Below are 18,726 nucleotides of genomic sequence, written 5' to 3'. Positions count from 1 at the left end.
TCGCTTCCCAGCTTGCTGATGGTCCTCTTCCTGTGGTGTCCTCAAAGGGCAAAGAAAGTTCCAGTCTCTTCCTCTTCTTATAAGGACACTCATCCCATCATGGGGGCCCAGCCTCATGACCTCATCATCTAAACCCAGTCACCTCCCGAAGGCCTCCTCTCCAAATACCATCACACTGAGGGTTAGGGCTTCAACATGTGCATTGGGGAGGGACACAAATGTTCAATGAACAATAGACTGCACGTTGAATTGCATAGAGTGCAAACAGGTGAATTCAAAGTAGAAGCAGTTGTGGGGCACTGGGGATTGAAGTAGTTGATTCACATTTCCATTCACTAGTGATGTCTGCCTGATTTCTTCCTACTTCCTAATAATCCAGGTCCACATCTGCCGATTCCAAGCATGGAAGCTTCCAGAGGTCTCTGGGAAGAACAGTTCTACCTCCACTGCTGTCTTCTCCTCCTCTGTCATTGATCTACCTGATGACGCCCCTGCCCTTGTATTTTCCAGAATGGTAAAAAAAAAAAAAAAAAAAAAAAAAATCTGGTCATATTCCCAGCACTGTTGGGAATGATGCTGTTTATTTTTTCCTCTCTTTTAATGTGGTTCGGAGAAGCAGCAGACAGAAGCACGCAAGCTCAGTCTACTATCTAGAGTGAAAAGCCCAGATCAAGTATTAATACTCCAAAGAGGACACTGAGGCCTGGAACGGTTAAGGGATGTTCCTAAGTTCTCACCTTCACCAAACAGTGGGGCTGACTTATGCCATATGTTCTCACTTACTATTTTATATACACTTACTATTTTATATATGTTTCTGGTATAAAATATTTTGGAAATTATGATTAGTTTATTAGTATTTCTTAGAAAACTTGAGGTGGAAATGAACCTGAACACATAAAGAAACCAGACCTGGAGAGATTAAGTCAGCTCATTTCAGAGTCAATAATATCCGGGTCTCTTCACTCCAAGGTTAATATTCTTTTGAGGCCAACAAATATTTGGTCAATAAATGAATAAAATTATGAGTAAACAATTTTCTTAACAGGTGCCTATCACAGGAAGAATTTATTCCCTTCGGATCTTTTCAGTTTTCCTGTCTGTTCCCCCTCAACCATTGCATGGTCAAATTCAATTTTTAAAAATTCCTCCTCACACTCTCCCTGGAAAACCTCTTATTTCAACGGTTGTCTTGAGAGGGGTGCCTGGGTGGCTCAGTCGTTAAGCGTCTGCCTTTGGCTCAGGTCACGATCTCAATGGTTGTCTTGACAAAAAGCAAAAAAACAAACAAACAAAAAACACCCTCTTATTTCTCTGGCCTTCCTTTATTTGTGACTTCAAGAACCATCTATGTGCTGAGGTGCCCCACGTATATGACGATGCCCACCTGAAACTTCTCTATTGGGCTCAGGATCTACATCTAACTGCCCAGGGGATGTCACCCAGATAGCACAGACACCTCCCACCCAAAATGTCTAATACTGAACTCATGCTACTTTCCCTCAACCTGCTCTTTCTCCATCTCAGCGAATGGCAACAAACACCCACCCAGTTCCTTGAACCAATAGCCCATACTTTACAATTTCTCTCTCTCTTCTTCCAGTTCCAATGCTTCTGTCTTGATTCTCACACCTAAGCAACTCTTCACTTTCAACGTCCATCTATGCCTGCCATGCTAGTCTAGATTGCCACAACAGCCCCCAGAGAGTCTCCTCAACCTCAGACTTATCCCTACCCTCCCCTACCCCACCAAGGGGCTAGTCCATTTGTAGCCAAAGGATTCTTTTTATTTTTATTTATTTTCTTAAGTAGGCTCTGGCCCAACGTGGGGCTCGAACTCTGGACCCCGAGATCAAGAGTCACATGCTGTACTGACTGAGCCAGCGAGGCGCCCCTAAAGGGATCTTTTTAAAATGCAGAACTGTTCAGGCACCTGGGTAGCTCAGTCGTTAAGCGTCTGCCTTCGGCTCAGGTCACGATCTCAGAGTCCTGGGATCGAGTCCCACATCGGGCTCCCTGCTTGGCGGGAAGCCTGCTTCTCCCTCTCCCACCCCTCCTGCTTATATTCCCTCTCTCACTGTGTCTCTCTCTGTCAAATATATAAAATCTTTAAAAATAAATAAATAAATAAATAAATAAATAAATAAATAAATAAATAAAATGCAGAACTGTTCAATATATTCCAAGACTTAAAATTGTCCAGGGGCGGGCGCCTGGGTGGCTCAGTTGGTTGAGCGACTGCCTTCGGCTCAGGTCATGATCCTGGAGTCCCGGGATCGAGTCCCGCATGGGGCTCCCTGCTCAGCAGGGAGTCTGCTTCTCCCTCTGACCCTCCCCCCTCTCATGCTCTCTCTCTCTCTCTCTCATTCTCTCTCAAATAAAAATAAATAAATAAAAATTTAAAAAAAATCTAAAAAAATTAAAAAAAAAAATTCTCCAGGGGCATCCCTTGCCCTCAGGGCAAAATCCAAATTCCTATAAAGTCCTGTATGATCTGACCCTTGCCTACTTCCCCAGCTTCCACACCCATGACTTCTCACCTCACTGTGCTCTCCAACCACACTCCAGCCACACTGGCCTTCTGTGGCTGCCTGAGTGGACTTTGCTTCCTCCTCTCCCACAGCCAGCATCCATGCTTTGTGCTGTGGAGAAGACGTATCCAACACAACCGCCCCCGATCCTTTGCCTCGCTGACTCTTACCTTCCACAGCTCAGCTTAAAGCTCACTTCCTGGGAGAAGACTGCCCTGACCACCAAATCCGGGGAACACTTTTTTTTAATTAGTTTCAGAGGTAGAATTTAGTGATTCATCAGTTGCACATAATACCCAGTGTTCATGACATCAAGTGCCCTCCTTAATGACCGTCACCCAGTTACCCCATCCCCCCACCCACATCCCCTCCAGCAACCCTGTTTGTTTCCTAGAGTTCAGCGTCTTTTATGATTGGCCTCCCTCTCTGTTTTCATCTTATTTTTCCTTTTCTTCCCCTATATTCATGTTTTGTTTCTCCGCATATAAGTGAAATCGTATGGTACTTGTATTTCTCCGACTTGTTTCACTTAGCATAATACCCTCTGGTTCCATCCACATCACTGCAAATGGCATGATTTCATCCTTTCTGATGGCTGAGTAATATTCCATTGTGTATATATACCACATCTTCTTTATCCATTCATCTGTCGATGGACGTCTGGGCTCTTTCCATATTTTGGCTATTGTGGACATTGCTGCTATAAACATCGGGGTGCACGTACCCCTTCGGATGCCTACATTTGTATCTTTGGGGTAAATGCCCAGTAGTGCAATTGCTGGATCATATGGTAGCTCTATTTTCAACTTTTTTTTTTTAAAGATTTTATTTATTTATTTGAGAGAGAGAGAATGAGAGACAGAGAGCACGAGAGGGAAGAGGGTCAGAGGGAAAAGCAGACTCCGCGCCGAGCAGGGAGCCCGATGCGGGACTCGATCCCAGGACTCCAGGATCATGACCTGAGCCGAAGGCAGTCGCTTAACCAACTGAGCCACCCAGGCGCCCTATTTTCAACTTTTTGAAGAACCTCCATACTCTTTTCCAGAGTGGCTGCAACAGTTTGCATTCCCACCAATAGTGTAAGAGGGTTTCCAGGGAACACTTTTCCCCCTCCCTGACTTGACCTCCCTTGGGCATGTGCCACACAAAGCACACTCTCCTTGAACTCTCCTTACTCATCTCCCTCACCTCTCTGCATTGCTCCCTCCTCTGACTTACCTGGCCCACCCCTCGCAGTCCCTCCTGCAGCTCATCCTCCTTCACCACTCCTTAACTTGATATTCTCTGGGGATCTGTCTTCAACCCTCTGTCACCAGAAACACCTTCTCTGGCCAGCTTCCTGCCCTGCTGAGATTTCAGCCAGTCTGATGGCTCCCAAATCTGCACCTCTAGCTAGAGATCCATTTCCAACCATCTACTGAACATTGCCTGCCTGTTCTGCCGGCGCTTCAAAGGCAACATCACCTCCCCCACCACCAGAAGCCAAACTTGCCCAGCTCCATCCTTGCCCCTGGTCTACTAGAACACCCTGTGTAATTGTTTTTGTATTTCCTGCTAGATCCTTATCTGAGACCATGTCTTTACTCTAGGCATGCTTTCCGCCATCATTTTTTAAACTTTTATTTGTTACCATTTACTATTTACTGGACTACACTGCAAGCTCAATACTTAGGAAGAGCGAGTCTTCTACTTTGTCACTCCATTTGTAGCAGGCACATGTTTCTTAAGTTTTATTTCAATCTTACAGTAAAGTTGCAAGAATAATCCAATAAACCCAAGTATATGCTTCACTTGGATTCGCCAACTCTGAGAACATTTTGCCACATCTGACCGATTGCTTTCTCCGTGAGTTTATTACAACTATGATTGCTGAATCATGGGTAATTTGCCGACATCATGGCCCTTCACCCCCAAATACTTCAGCACGTATCTCCTAAAAGCAAGAACATCCCTTTGCATAAAACAGTCAAATTTAAGGAATTTAACTATGGCATCATATCATTCACCAATTATTTCAGTGATGTTCTTTGGAGCAACTGTAGCTGCAGGGCACATGTTGTCAAGCACCTTTAGTCTGTCTGACGTGCAACGGATCCTCGGCCTCTCTTGGACTTTCATAACATCAGTGATGAGATGAACTGACATACGGCTCCTAACATGGTGCACTGAGAATACAACATCTCTCATAGAGAATTACCATAAACGCCAGAAAGGATTAAGCTGAATCTATGAGGGAACACTGGACATACCCCAACTGAGGGACATTTACAAGCTGGGCTCTTTTTAAGCACATTGCCCTCATTCCTGCCTAAGGGCCTGTAGCTGCCCTTGTGATTACTGAGAACATTCCTTCTTGGGATCATTCACAACTCAGCACAAACATCATCTCCTTAGGGAGCCCTTCCTACCCACCCTATCCAAAGTAGACCTCACCCTTTACCCCAGCCAATCTTGATCCTGGCATCCTGCCTTAGCTTCTTTTTTGTTTTGTTTTTTTTTTTTTTTTAAAGATTTTATTTATTTATTTGACAGAGAGACACACAGCCAGAGAGGGAACACAAGCAGGGGGAGTGGGAGAGGGAGAAGCAGGCTTCCTGCCAAGCAGGGAGCCCAAAGCGGAGCTTGATCCCAGGACCTTGGGATCAATGACCTGAGCCGAAGGCAGACACTTAACGACTGAGCCACCCAGGCGCCCTGTGCCTTAGCTTCTTGTTAAAGCATTTACCACTCTCTTTTTTTTTTTTTTACCATAAATTACCTTGCTTATCTATTTCTTTACTTTTCTGTTATTTATTTCCCCCACAAGAATATAACTTTTATGAGAACAAGACTTTAGCTAAAACAGTGACTGTTTGGGATGCCTGGGTGGCTCAGTCAGTTACGTGTCTGACTGTGATTCAGGTCATGATCCCAGGATCATCATCCCAGGGTCCTGAGATCAAGCCCCACACTGGGCTCCCTGCTCAGCGGGGAGACTTCTTCTCCCTCTCCTCCCCGCTCCTGCTCTCTCTCGCTCTCTCTCTCAAATAAATAAATAAATAAAATCTTTACCAAAAAAAAAAAAAAAGGAAAGAATTTCTGTATCTTCCATGCTAACAAAGAGCCTAGGATTCAATGGGAGGTTGCCAAATAGGTGACTAACACGACATGTGATTCACTAAGCAGAATATTTCTGATTCAGATTTCCTCCCAACTTCTCATTTTTGCTTACTTCAAATGTTCACAAGATGTCAACATCAAGACTTCCTTTTCATATTCTCCTCTACTACCCATTTCTTTTGCCCTGAAGTAGAAGAGACTTAAGGAAATGTGACAATTATAGTCAAATATAAATATAGTCTGAAAATTGTTCCCCTTTGCACTGATACTGAGGTTAGGCTATGATGGTCTGACTATGCTGAAAAATGATTTTCTGCACAAAGTTAACAGGGAAGATTCAAGAAGGAAATCATAGGGTAAATTCCATGAAAAGGAAGTTATTTCAGTTACTCAGAAATATAAGGCATATATTTGTTTTTATAAGCAATATTTAAGATATTTTATTCAAGCACTAATTAAACATGTCAATATTGAAGCTACAACCAATAATTATGCTGGTATCAGTAAGAAAAAAGAGTATGGTGCTACTGGTCTACCTCAGCAATGCCTTTGAAGTTCTCTGCCTTAGATCTAAGCCACCAAAGTACCAATTTCTAAAGGGGAAAAAAAAATGGAAGCAAAACAAGGAGAAAAAAAAAAAAAAACCACCTTGGGTAAAGTACATAGCATAAATAATTCCTAGGGCAGCAAACGTTACTCCCTTCTTCAATTAAATGTTTTTACGTTGTCCTTGAACACAGAAAAAGAAAGTCTTTATAATGAGTCAACTTAATTCGAGTACAAACCAAGGAGCACTCACTATTGTTTCAAACATACTACACACTGTATTTGGTAACATTAAGTAAACACACACACATTTAAAAATATGCAAACAAAAACTTGCCCTGTTTGGTGTTCAAAAAGCTCTCCTACTTGTCCTTTGAACGCTTTCTCTCATGCTGCATTCCAAAGCCAGGTGGTCAAAGAGAGATTAGGTAACAGGAGAAACCAAGTGTTGGGAGTTAAAATCAACAAACTTAGATATACAAATAAATTAAGTGGTTATCATCTATTTTTTTAAACATTTTATTCTGAAATCATTTTAGACTTAGAGAAAAGTTGCCAAATTAGAACTGAGTTTCTGTACGTTAATAACCAGGATAAGCAAGGTACATTTATTGAAACCAGGAAACTAATATTGGTACCATACTATTAACTAAGCTACCAGTTTTTCCGCTATTGTTCTCTCTGTGGTCCAGAAACCAGTCTAGGTCCCCTCATCGCATTTGGTGTTGTGTCTCCTTAGTGTCCTTGACACTTTTGAGTCCTGTCAGTTATTTTATAAAAAATCCTTCAAGGTGGGTGTGTCTAATGTTTTCATTGTTCAGACTGTCATCATTTACTTTTGATAGTAGAAAGTCCTTATTTATTTACAAGGGAAAAACACGTAATTACTGATCTAGCTCAATCCCTACCAATAGAGTACATTTTCTAGGATTTTGTCCAATCGATTCCTAGTCTAAAGGTGTTTTTTCCCTTAGACAAAGAGAAAAAGTCATCCTGTTAACTTTCACAGTCATATCCCACATATCTTATATACTATAATTCTTCTTCACAATGACTTAACCAAGCTTGTATCTTTAGTTTTTTTAGTAGCTCTCTTACCAAATTTTTGCCTGGTTGCTATTTCAGAGGTTTGTTGAAGAAGTTCTACTCTAGTTTGGATTTGTCTATATGTCCTTATAGATTTTGTTTCTGTCCATTTTTATTTTGCATATTTGAATACCAAGTTTGACACCATGTTATTGCATATACATTTAGAATTCTTACACCTTCCTGTTGAATGAAAATTTTTATTATGAGATACTGATGTAATCTGTATAGTAACTCTCTTTACTTCTAGTAATGCATTTTTGCCTTAAAAGTATTTTGTAGGGGCGCCTGGGTGGCTCAGCGTTAAGCATCTGCCTTCGGCTTGGGTCATGATCCCAGGGTCCTGGGATCGAGCCCCGCATTGGGCTCCCTGCTTGGCGGGAAGCCTGCTTCTCTCTCTCCCACTCCTCCTGCTTGTGTTCCTGCTCTCGCTGTCTCTCTCTCTGTCAAATAAATAAATATTTTTTTTAAGTATTTTGTATATTGTTATATCTAATCAGCTTTCTTTTGCTTATTTTTTGCCTGATGAATCTTTTTCTAAAATTTATTTATTTTAGAAAGAAAGACAGTGTGGGGGTGGGGAGGGGCAGAGACAGAGGGAGAGAGAAACATAAGAAGACTCAGTGCTGAGCCTGGAGCCCACATGGGGCTCAACCTCATGACCCTGAGATCAGGACCTGAGCCGAAACCAAGAGTCGGAGGCTTAACCAACTGTGCCACCCAGGCGCCCCATGCCTGATGAATCTTTTTATACACTGTGCTCCCAACTTCTCCATATACTACTGTTTATATGTCTTTCATAAACACCATATACTTAGATCAAAAAAATTCAATCTGACAATTTTGTCAGTTAACTGAGCATTTTGTCCATTCTCCTTTATTGTAATTACTGCTATATTCATATTTATTTCCACCATCATTTTGTTTTTTCTTCTTTCTCTGCTTTTTGTTTCTTTTTTTCTTTCTTGCCTTTTTTTGGGAGATTTAGGTTTTTTTCTTTATACCTAGGATAGGGAGGCTTCTAACTTAAATTCATATGAAGACATGTGATTAGAGTCATATCTTTTCGTAAACTTGAGTTTGAGTAAAAGGAGGAGGGGGAAACAAAAAAAACAAACTGGAAGAGGGAAGAAATGAGTCTTTAGAAAGTAGAAATGGAGGAGTGCTTTGGTGGCTCAGTCGGTTAAGCCTCTGCCTTCGGCTCAGGTCATGACCTCAGGGTCCTGGGATAGAGCCCCATGTGCTTCTCCGTCTTTCTCTGCCCCTCCCCCTGCTCACACTTTCTCTCTCTCTCTCAAATAAATATCTTTTTAAAAAAAACTATTTTTAAAAAGTATAAATGGATGCTACCTCATACCATTGGGATGGCCACTATAAAAAGAAAAAAGAAGGAGGGAGGCAGGAAAGAAAAATCTAAGTGTGGACAAGGATGTAGAGAAATTGGAAACTTCATGAATTGCTGATGGCAATGTAAAATGGTTCAGCTACTATGGAAAACAGTATGGTATCGCCTCAAAAAATTAAAAATAGAAACACCATTATCATCCAGCACTCCCAAAAGAATTGAAAACAAGGTCTTGAAGAACTATTTATGCACCTCTGATCAAAGTAGAATTATTCACTAGAGCCAAAGGTGGAAACAACTCCAGTGTCTGTGCACAGATGAATGGATAAACAAAACATGATATATACATATAATGGAATATTATTTGGCCTTAAAAAGAAAGGAAATTCTGCCATGCTACAACAGGGATGAGTCTTGAGCACATTATGTTAAGTAAATAAGGCAGTCACAAAATGACAAACACTGCATGATCCCACTTATATGAGGTACCTAGTGTTCCAGGGCCAAGGGAGAGAGGGGAATGGGGAGTTATGGGTTAGTGGGTATAGAGTCTCAGTTTTTTGAGATGAAAACGGTTCTAAAAAAATAAAGAGTTCTAGACATGGATGGTGGAACGGTTGCAAAATAACATAAATGTACTTACTGCCACTGCACTGTGCACATAAAAATGGGTAAGATGATTTTCTCATAATTTTTTAAAAAGTAGTGGGGAAATAAAGGGAAAACTGACTTGACTTCCTTTTTAACTATACTTCACCAGCTCCAGGTCTGTTGTTCTCTGAGGATGTATAGCTGTTGATAAGCTGTTGCTACTTACATTTTCTTCTCAGAACAACCCCATCAGACAGTTAGTTAATCTGTTTCACAGAGAGGAAAGAGACTTGCTCAAAGTCCCAACAGTACTATTTACTGGAGCCTCAACTTTGGTTCAGGTCTTCTAGGTATGTGAAAACACTGACAGAGCAAAGCCATCTCTGATCTGTTTTTACCAAACGACTGTTGTAGCTTTTTGCTCACTGGTATTATTTTAATAATGTGGTAACATTTTTCAGCTTCCATACCTTATTTCTTTTTTTTCCCCATGCCTTATTTCAAATGCACAGCAAAGTTACACTGTTCTGCTCAAAGCTATATTTGTAAATTTCCCGGAAGCATGTTTCAGACTTCTGTGCTTGAGCTGTTATACTTCAAGTCACATGACACTGCTCGCAGTATTCATCACATTTTCTAGCCTAGTAAAGCTCTACTGATAATTTGATTAGAGGTAACCAACTTGAGAAAAATGTCCCATTAAATTTGGGTCATGGGTGATACCAACGAAAGCCATCTGTTTGTGTGTCTGTTTTTCTTGATTGTGAACTCTTGATTCTTCACTGTGAGCAGAAACTGTCAAATTCATTTTTTTACCCTCACTACCTCACACAAATCCTCAATTACTGTTTCTTGAGGTGGTGACGGAGGTATTATTAATGGAGGTATCAGTGATGGCAGTAGGGGGTAGATGCCAAGGCAAATTCCACAGGTTACAGAGAATAAGAAGAGCTAATATTAATAAGCACTTAACTCTGTCAGTTTGGATGGATTAGATATATTAACTGTGAAATCCCAAAACTATGCTACGTGGTAAGGACTCTGATCCCATGTTTCAGATGAAGAAACTATAGTCAGAGACATAAGTAATTTTTTTGCCCATGTCATCACAGATAATAAAGGGTATAATCAGGATTGCTTGAACCCAGAACTAGTACCTCTGGTCTCTGCAGTATTCTATGTCCTCATACAGTTGCATACTATTATATTTTATTCTGTTTTCAGTATAGGATGGTGTGGTCAGAAAAGGACTAAACTTTCAAAAGAAAGATATTTAAGTCCCAGCTACAGCAGTTGCTAACTGAGCAAGCCATTTTCACATCCATATAATAGGAAATTCTTGCCTTGCCTACCTGAGTTTTAAGATTGTCTCAGATGAAGTATTTAGTAAACTGAAAAATTAACTTTAATAAATGCTGATCTTTCAGCTTCTACTTTTAGTGTCAGTAAAATTTAGGTCTTTCAGGTCAATTAAAATCTTGGGCTTGGTGAATATTTTCCTTTTTTTCAAAAAAAAAAAAGATTTTATTTATTTAGAGAAAGAGAGCATGCGCAGGTGCGGGGAGGGAAGGGGCAGAGGGAGAATCTCAAACCGACTCCAAGCTGAAAGTGCAGCCCCATGCTGGGCTTGATTCCATGACACTGAGATCATGACCTGAGCAAAATCAAGAGTTGCATACTTAATCAACTCAGCCACCCATGCACCCCGAATATTTTCCTTTATGTAGGCAGTAAAATTTATCCTAAAAACCTCAATATGAATCAATAAGATTACTCAATATGATCACTTATTTATGGCTAAAGCTTTTTTTTTTTTTTCACGTTCACAGTGGAAAACTCTGGCAAATACTACCAATCAGGATCACCAAAAGTGGGACAAAGTGACATCATGCACCTCCTGGTGTGATGCACTGAAACATATCACTTCACAGTATTTCTACCAAAAATCTAATGAAAAACAATCAGACGAACTTATTCTGCAAGACAGATGACCTAGACTCTGTAAAAATATCAGTATCATCAAAAACAAAGAAAGATTGAGGAACTGTTCCAGGTTTATAGAGACTAAAGACACATAACTAAATACAATGCATGATCCTGACATGAAAAAATATTCTGCAGTATATGACATTATTGGGACAATTGGCAAAATTTTTGTAGATAGTATACATTAGATAAAGTTACTGCAGCAATGTCAGATATCCTGCTTTTGATCATTGCATTGTGGTTGGAGAATGCCCTTGCTCTTAGGAGATACCTACTAGAATATTTGGGAATGAAGGGTCATGATGTCTATAATTCACTTTCAATTGTTTCTCCAAACAAATATAAATAATATAAAAATACTAAATACTTATGCATGGGCTAACATTCTTTTTTTTAAAGATTTATTTATTTATTTGAGAGAGAGAGCACAAGTGGAGGAGGGGCAGAGGGAGAGGGAGAGAGAATCCTCAAGCCGACTCCTGCTGAGCACAGAGATATGGGGGCTGGATCCTTCGACCCTGAGATCATTGCCCAGGGAAATCAAGAGTCCGCAGCTCAGCAGACTGAGCCACCCAGGCGCCCCTGGGCTAACATTCTTATTTCACAGAGCATGCCATATTGGGATAAAACTGGCAAAATGTCAAATGGAAAAAAAAAAAAACACTTTTATTTGTACAATATATTACTAATTTTCCACAATAAGCCAGGAATCAAAGAAATCGAAATATAGATCAGATGTAGGGCAGCAATCAAAGCTTCTAAATATTAGAATTCCTAAAACATGTTGGAGAATCCACCCCATGTTTTGAATCGAAGAGTGTCCCCCAGAGATTTCTGTGGTCCAGTATGGTTAGGCTGAGGACAACTCCTCGGTTAGCAGCTCTGCTGAACACAATTCCTTCCCTGTCTCTAGCAACACCCCAGCACACCATGCCTGGTGGGACCCTGATGCCAGGTCCAAAACGGGATACTTAACCCTGGCTCAGCCAGCCTTAACTTCGTGTGTGTGTCTGTCTGTGTGTGTGTGTGTGTGTGTGTGTGTATCTGATGCCCCAAAGACCCCAATGCCTAAGTAATTGAGTAAATGGATCCAAGGACAACTGAACGATTGTTTCTAGGGTGACCAGCAACAAAAAGGCCAGCGACTTTGCTCAGGACCGCCATCAATCCTACCACACCAGATTTTGAAGAAACTGCTCTGAATCACTTCTTAGGCAAGCAGCGTAAGTTAAATGAAAGGGGTGGGGGAGTCCGCGGGTCTACAGGAGTTGTCTTTAGCACTTCTCCCGTTTCAGTGGTCAGAGAAGCGAACTGAAATTCAGACGCACGTCACAAACTCACGACCTGCCCCTAACTTCCTAAAATTAACCGGCCGCGGGCCGTCCCAGGCCACTTCCAAGGCGGAGCCATACCCACTACGAGGCACCCACGCCGCGCCCGGGCGCCTCGCGGCCGGCCGGCCCCGGTACTCGGCGGCGTTCCGAGGGGCCGCCGGGGCCACCCCCGTGCGCGGCCGGCGGGCTGGGACGTACCTCGGGCGCGGGGGCGCCGTCGCCGGCCGGGTCCGGGCGCCTGGAGCTAGAGGAGCGCAGGCGGCGGGGAGCGGCGGGGAGCGGCGGGTGCGCGCGCGGGTGCGGGTGCGGGTGCGCGCGCGGGTGCGGGTGCGCGCGGGGGTGCGGGTGCGCGCGGGGGTGCGGGTGCGCGCGCGGGTGCGGGTGCGCGCGCGTCTCCTCGGGCAACTAGTAAACACGCGCAGACGGCGCGGGCCCGACGCTGGCGGCGCTCGCGGGACCTGGCGGCCGGCCGGGCTGCGCCCTCGCCGGGTGGCCCCGCAGCCTTGGGCCTCTGAGATGCGCCGCGGGCCGCGGACAGACGCCGAGCCTCTCGACCGTGTCCTCGCGCGCGCGGGCGGCGCTGAGCCGCGGCTTCGGCGGCCCCGGCGGCCCGGTGTGGCCAGACCTAGGCGTTGCTGAGCGGCAGACACTCGCCAGGAGGCTGGGGGTCCCGGGTGGGAGAGGCCGGTCTTCGCCGTGGGCCCCCCCGCCCCGCGAGCGCGATTCCAGGGCTTGTCCTTCTGCCTGGCAGGCACAAGTGACAGCGAGTGGTCAGTGTTCTGGTCAACGTTCCCGTGCTGACACAAAGGTGGAGAGGCTTTAGTTAGCACCTACTGTATGCAAACGCTCTGCTCCTTCAGGCTCCAGGGCCGGCTTGGAGGGCGTGCAGGCTGTGCGGGAGAGTCCCGCGTTTGATTTAATGTTCGGCTGTTCCAGCCTTGACATCCTTAATGATTTTTGGACACGGGACCCTACATTTTCATTCTGCAAATTAAGTAGCCTGTCCCGGTGAGCGTGCTTGCATTTGACCTTCTCAACAACCTGCAGGAAAATAGAAGTAATAGTAATACTGGTGTTAGCAACAGCCGTGGCTTCTAGTTACAAAAGACGTATGTGTTCTTACAAGAGCTATTCTAAGTGCTTTTCCAGGTGTGGTCTCATTGAATAAAACAAGAGTATCAAGTGGACATTAGAATAATCCTTTTTTTTTAAGATTTTATTTATTTATTTATTTATTTGAGAGAGAGCATGAGAGGGGGGAGGGTCAGAGGGAGAAGCAGACCCCCTGCCGAGCAGGGAGCCCGATGCGGGACTCGATGCGGGACTCGATCCAGGGACTCCAGGATCATGACCTGAGCCGAAGGCAGTCGCTTAACCAACTGAGCCACCCAGGCGCCCGAGAATAATCCATTTTTAAGATGAGGAAACAATCACAAAGAAATGAAATAAATTGTTCACCAGTATAGAGCTGGTCAGGGGCAGAATGAGGATCAGACCCTAGACCGTAAGACTCAAGCACAGAGAAGGTGAGTATCCTGCGGAAGGTCTCACTCTTTGTAGCAGAACCTAAAAATGGAACCCCACTCACCTCACTTGAAGGCCCTTGGTGGACCTGTGTGCTGTTCTAAAATTGAACAAAATCAGAAAGATAGCAGCTCTCCTTGGATTCTATCCAGTTATCCTACATGCATCCATTATTGGCTGAGGATTTGTTGGCCTTGACAGTGGTTTCTGTTTTTACAGTTCACATTGCTGCATATCCAACCCATAATCACCTCAAAGGCTTTCACCTGGAACACCATTAAAAAAAAAATCCTTAAGGGAAACTAAGGCTTTCAGAAATCTCCTCTTAAAATATAGTATCATTTGTAGTAATCATGTTTTCAAGTTGCAGTTTTTCCTTGCAGTGGAATTACTACACACTTTTAAATTTTTCAATAAAAAGACACTGCCTGGAGAAACACATAAATTGATGAAATCCCAAGGCACCTGGCAGAGAACCAAGCTGAGAAAGTCCCTTCTCTATTAACTCTGCATCCAGTTGTTTCAGAATTCAAATTTATGAAGTCAAATTCTGGTCACTGTGATCAACTTTGTAATTCTTCTTCTTGACAACACAAGATATGAATTCCCACAGTCTTTTTAAAAGTCAGCATTGGTTGGGGCACCTGGCTGGCTCAGTTGGTAGAGCATGCGACTCTTGATCTCTTGGGGTTGTGGGTTTGAGCCCCATGTTGGGTGTAGAGGTTACTCAAAAATAAAAATCTTTAAAAAAAATTTAAAAAGTCAGGGGCATCTGGGTGTCTCAGTCGGTTAAGCATCTGCCTCTTAATTTCAGCTCAGGTCTTGACCTCAGGGTCATGAGTTCGAGCTCCGCTTTGGGCTCCACACTGGGCATGGAGCCAACTTAAAAAAAAAAGCGCTGGTAATGGATGCATTCATTAATTAACTAGATGGGAGGAATCCTTTTACAATACATACAATGATCACCACTGTGCACACTTGATATATCGTACAATTTTACTTGTCAATATACCTCAATAAAGCTAAAAAAACAAATATGCACAATAAAAAATTTTATTCAGTGTTAAGTAGATTTTTCTCTAAGTGACAGCAATGCACTTTTGTGTAAGTGGGAGCAGACGAAGTGCTTGGCTTGCCCCCACCCAGATGCCTTTGAACTTTCTGGGATGTCAAGACATGAGCCAAGGGAGCCTTTAAGGCAGCATCTGATGATGTGTCTTTGAGGGTTGAGAGGGAGGATGGAGTCTGGACGTAGGTCTCAGCTGGAGCCTGGAAGGGATGAGCTGGTATGATGGTGACAGACCATGCAGGCTGGCATTGGGGCGCCCCTGGGCAGGATGATGGTTTAAGCAAGGGAGGAAGGTCCAAATGCACAAAGCAAATTCCAGCCCAGATTTCTCACTAAACTGCATGCATGGACAATTTATATTATGACCCATCATACCTCAGTACAGACTTCTATTTTTCTTTGTAACATCAAGAAAGACCGAAAGCTACCAGCTGTGTGACCTGGTACATCTCATATAAGTGCATCTTCCAGATTAGATGCCAGGCTGAGTTTGGGCCATGGTGTGTAGGAACTCTTCCGCTGCCCAGGTTTTGGAAGAGGAACGTTGGGAAGCTTGCACCTGGAGGAAGACAATGGGGCAACAAGAGGTGGGATCTGTTGGAGGAGATGGAGGCGGAGCAAGGAGGTCTTCCAGAGGGGCTGTCATGGAGCAGCTGAGAGCTGGCCCTCGTGCCATGGGGGTGCAGATGGGGAGGTTGGGGAAGGTCTGGAGTCCCCGAGCTTCCAGCCAGACTGGAATTGGGGTGAAGCCTGAGAGGCAGCAAGGAGACAAAGCAGAGGAGGGAGGAGGAGAGACAGTTCAGCTTGGGACAAATTTAGTCTGAGATGCTGATAGAGGAAGGCAAACATTTTGCAGTTTGAGAACAGGAAGTCCTGGGCACATCCAGCTTAAACCAGAATTTCCAGCTCATTCGGCTATAATGCTAAATTTTATCCTGAAATGTGTTTATAAACCTGGCCCTGCTGAGGTATATGTTAAATAAATAGGCTCTTGGAGATGAGATAAAAATGCCTCATGAGTAGCTCTGGGAGGGAGTGAAGAGCTCGCTCTCTCCTGGCACTTGGGGTTTTATTTTGGAGCTTTCTTGTAATGTCACGAGTTTATTGCTCTGGTTTCTCCTTTTGTTGGTTTGCTTGTTTGTCTTGCAAATATACGTTTCTCATAGGAAAATTTGTAATACGATAATAACTTTGGGGGCATTTGACTTATATTTCAAAACCTGTTGCTGAAACCACTCCTATGACATTTTAGTTGTCTGAAGATTGTTTTAAAAGACCATATTTGAGGGGCGCCTGGGTGGCTCAGTTGGTTAAGCGACTGCCTTCGGCTCAGGTCATGATCCTGGAGTCCCAGAATCGAGTCCCGCATCGGGCTCCCTGCTCGGCAGGGAGTCTGCTTCTCCCTCTGATCCTCCCCCTCTCATGCTCTCTGTCTCCCATTCTCTCTCTCAGATAAATAAATAAAAAATCTTAAAAAAAAAAAAAAGTTAAAAAAAAAAAAAAAGACCATATTTGATTTAAATATTTCTCTAAACAACTGAATGAAACGTGGCCAAAGGCTGCAAGCAACTAGTGTGGTTGAAAGCATCAGATTGTGAAATTGTGAAATTCTCTGAAGAAAAATGAAGCAATATTATGCTCAGAAAAATATTTTGGCTGTTGAACAGCAATCAAATCTTTAAAAGAGAAGTTTACAATATTGAAAGAATATCACTGCTGTATTAATTCCATAGATGTGTTACTGAAAAATTAGAACTGACCCATATAGTTGGCAGAATTTTTCCCAGACAAAAAGCAGCCCTCCTTGGGAGCTGGAAATAATAGACTACCAAGTGAAAGTGTTGTCAGGTCAAGCATTTCCCCTGCTGTAACAAAACTGGCAATCAGTAGATTCCCCCTTAACTGAAATCAGATTGTAAATGAGATGTAGTTCTTTTCGTATATATGGGGGAGAGGAGGAAGCACCAGCAAAGTATAAGCTTGTAAGAGAGATCTTTTCCTTGTTTAAAAATAGTAAAAGTCCTTGGGTTTATCCCAGGACTTTGAGGCCCTCAAACATAGGTTACGTGGACAGACTCTGGAGCCAGGCTGCCTGGGATGAAATCCTGGCTTTGCCATTGCCTGGCCTTGTGATCTTGGGTAACCATTTCTCCACTTTCTTGGGCCTCTTTCCTGGTCTGTACTGTAGAGGGAATAATAGTACTTAACCCATGGGGTTTTTGTAAGGATTAATGCATGTAAAGTACCCAGTACAGAACCTGGGACAAAGTACAAAGTGTTAGCTGTTAGCACTGTTCTTTTAAAACACAAGAGTACGAAATTTCCTCTCGAAACACTGCAAAAAAGGACTAGAAAAGCAAAATTGTTTACTCTTATTCTAAATTGCTTAGAACTTTGGAAGATCATAATCTTTTTTTTTTTAAGGTGGGGGCGGGACAGACGGGGAGGGAGAGAGAGAATCTCAAGAGAGAACCTTGTGGAGCTTGATCTCATGACCCTGAAATTATGACGTGAGCCAAAATCAAGAGTTGGATGCTTAACCTGCTGAGACACCCAGGCGCCCTGGAAGATCATAGTCTTAAAAAAAATTTTTTTTAAACTACTCAGCATATACAAACAAATTCTTAAAGCACTTTCTTTACTTCGAAAAATCAGGATATTAGAAAGGGTTTGTAGGTAGCGACTAGCAGCAACAGAAGTGCCTTATCTCCAAGAACTTAGAAATCAATTGGCCTCATTCGATTAAACCAAACTAGAGATATGCAAGATACTTTATAAAGACACTATGTCCCCAGCCAAGACAGGACTGTAACTTAACTGAATACAGTAACACGAATAAAGAGGGAATGTGGTAATCACAATAGAAGTTAATTGTGCAACGGGAACTTAGGGGAAAAGCCCCAGATCTCAAATGTTAATGTCTTGTCCACTTGATACTTTATTTCTCATCAAAATTAATAAATAAGCTTTGGAGATTTTAGAAGATCCAGATTCCACCTTCAAAGCCTGCAAACCTGTGGCTACGGTCTCCCCATCCATTCACAGGACATGTTAGGAATGTTCCAGGAACAGGATGTCACAGCGTACTCTAAAACAGCAATGAAAAAAAAAAAAAAAAAAAAAGAATGCAGTTCTTCGGGTTCTTTTTGCTTCTACAAGTTGGACCAATTGGTCTTAAAGGACCGATGTTAAAAATTCCACCAAAAGGGGCGCCTGGGTGGCTCAGTTGGTTAAGCGACTGCCTTCAGCTCAGGTCATGATCCTGGAGTCCCGGGATCGAGTCCCACATCAGGCTCCCTGCTCGGCAGGGAGTCTGCTTCTCCCTCTGACCCTCCTCCCTCTCATGCTCTCTGTCTCAAATAAATAAATAAAATCTTTAAAAAAAAAAAAAAAAATTCCACCAAAAGGGGCACCTGGGTGGCTCAGTTGGTTAAGTAACTGCCTTTGCCTCAGGTCATGATCCCAGAGTCCTGGGATCGAGCCCCGCATCAGGCTCCCTGCTTGGCTGGAAGCCTGCTTCTCCCTCTCCCACTCTCCCTGCTTGTGTTCCCTCTCACGCTGTCTCTCTCTCTCTGTCAATTAAATAAACAAATAAAATCTTAAAAAAAAAATTTC

The 18,726-nt window shown here is 43.1% G+C and overlaps 1 protein-coding gene across 1 annotated transcript in view; it reads right to left on the bottom strand.

The window, feature by feature from the left end:
* CCDC170 (coiled-coil domain containing 170) overlaps positions 1–12,792 on the bottom strand; it is a 97,726-nt gene extending 84,934 nt beyond the window's left edge. Inside the window, exon 1 of the mRNA XM_034991023.1 lies at positions 12,717–12,792. The gene's annotated coding sequence lies outside the window, so the exon portion shown is untranslated. The remainder of the gene's footprint in view (positions 1–12,716) is intronic.
* Positions 12,793–18,726: the final 5,934 nt, after the last annotated feature.

This window comes from Mirounga leonina, unplaced genomic scaffold (assembly GCF_011800145.1).
Source record: "Mirounga leonina isolate KUSES-001 unplaced genomic scaffold, KU_Mleo_1.0 Mir_53, whole genome shotgun sequence".
Lineage (NCBI taxonomy): Eukaryota > Metazoa > Chordata > Mammalia > Carnivora > Phocidae > Mirounga > Mirounga leonina.
Note: the sequence above shows the minus strand (reverse complement) of the source record. Positions and strands in the feature narration are given on the sequence as shown.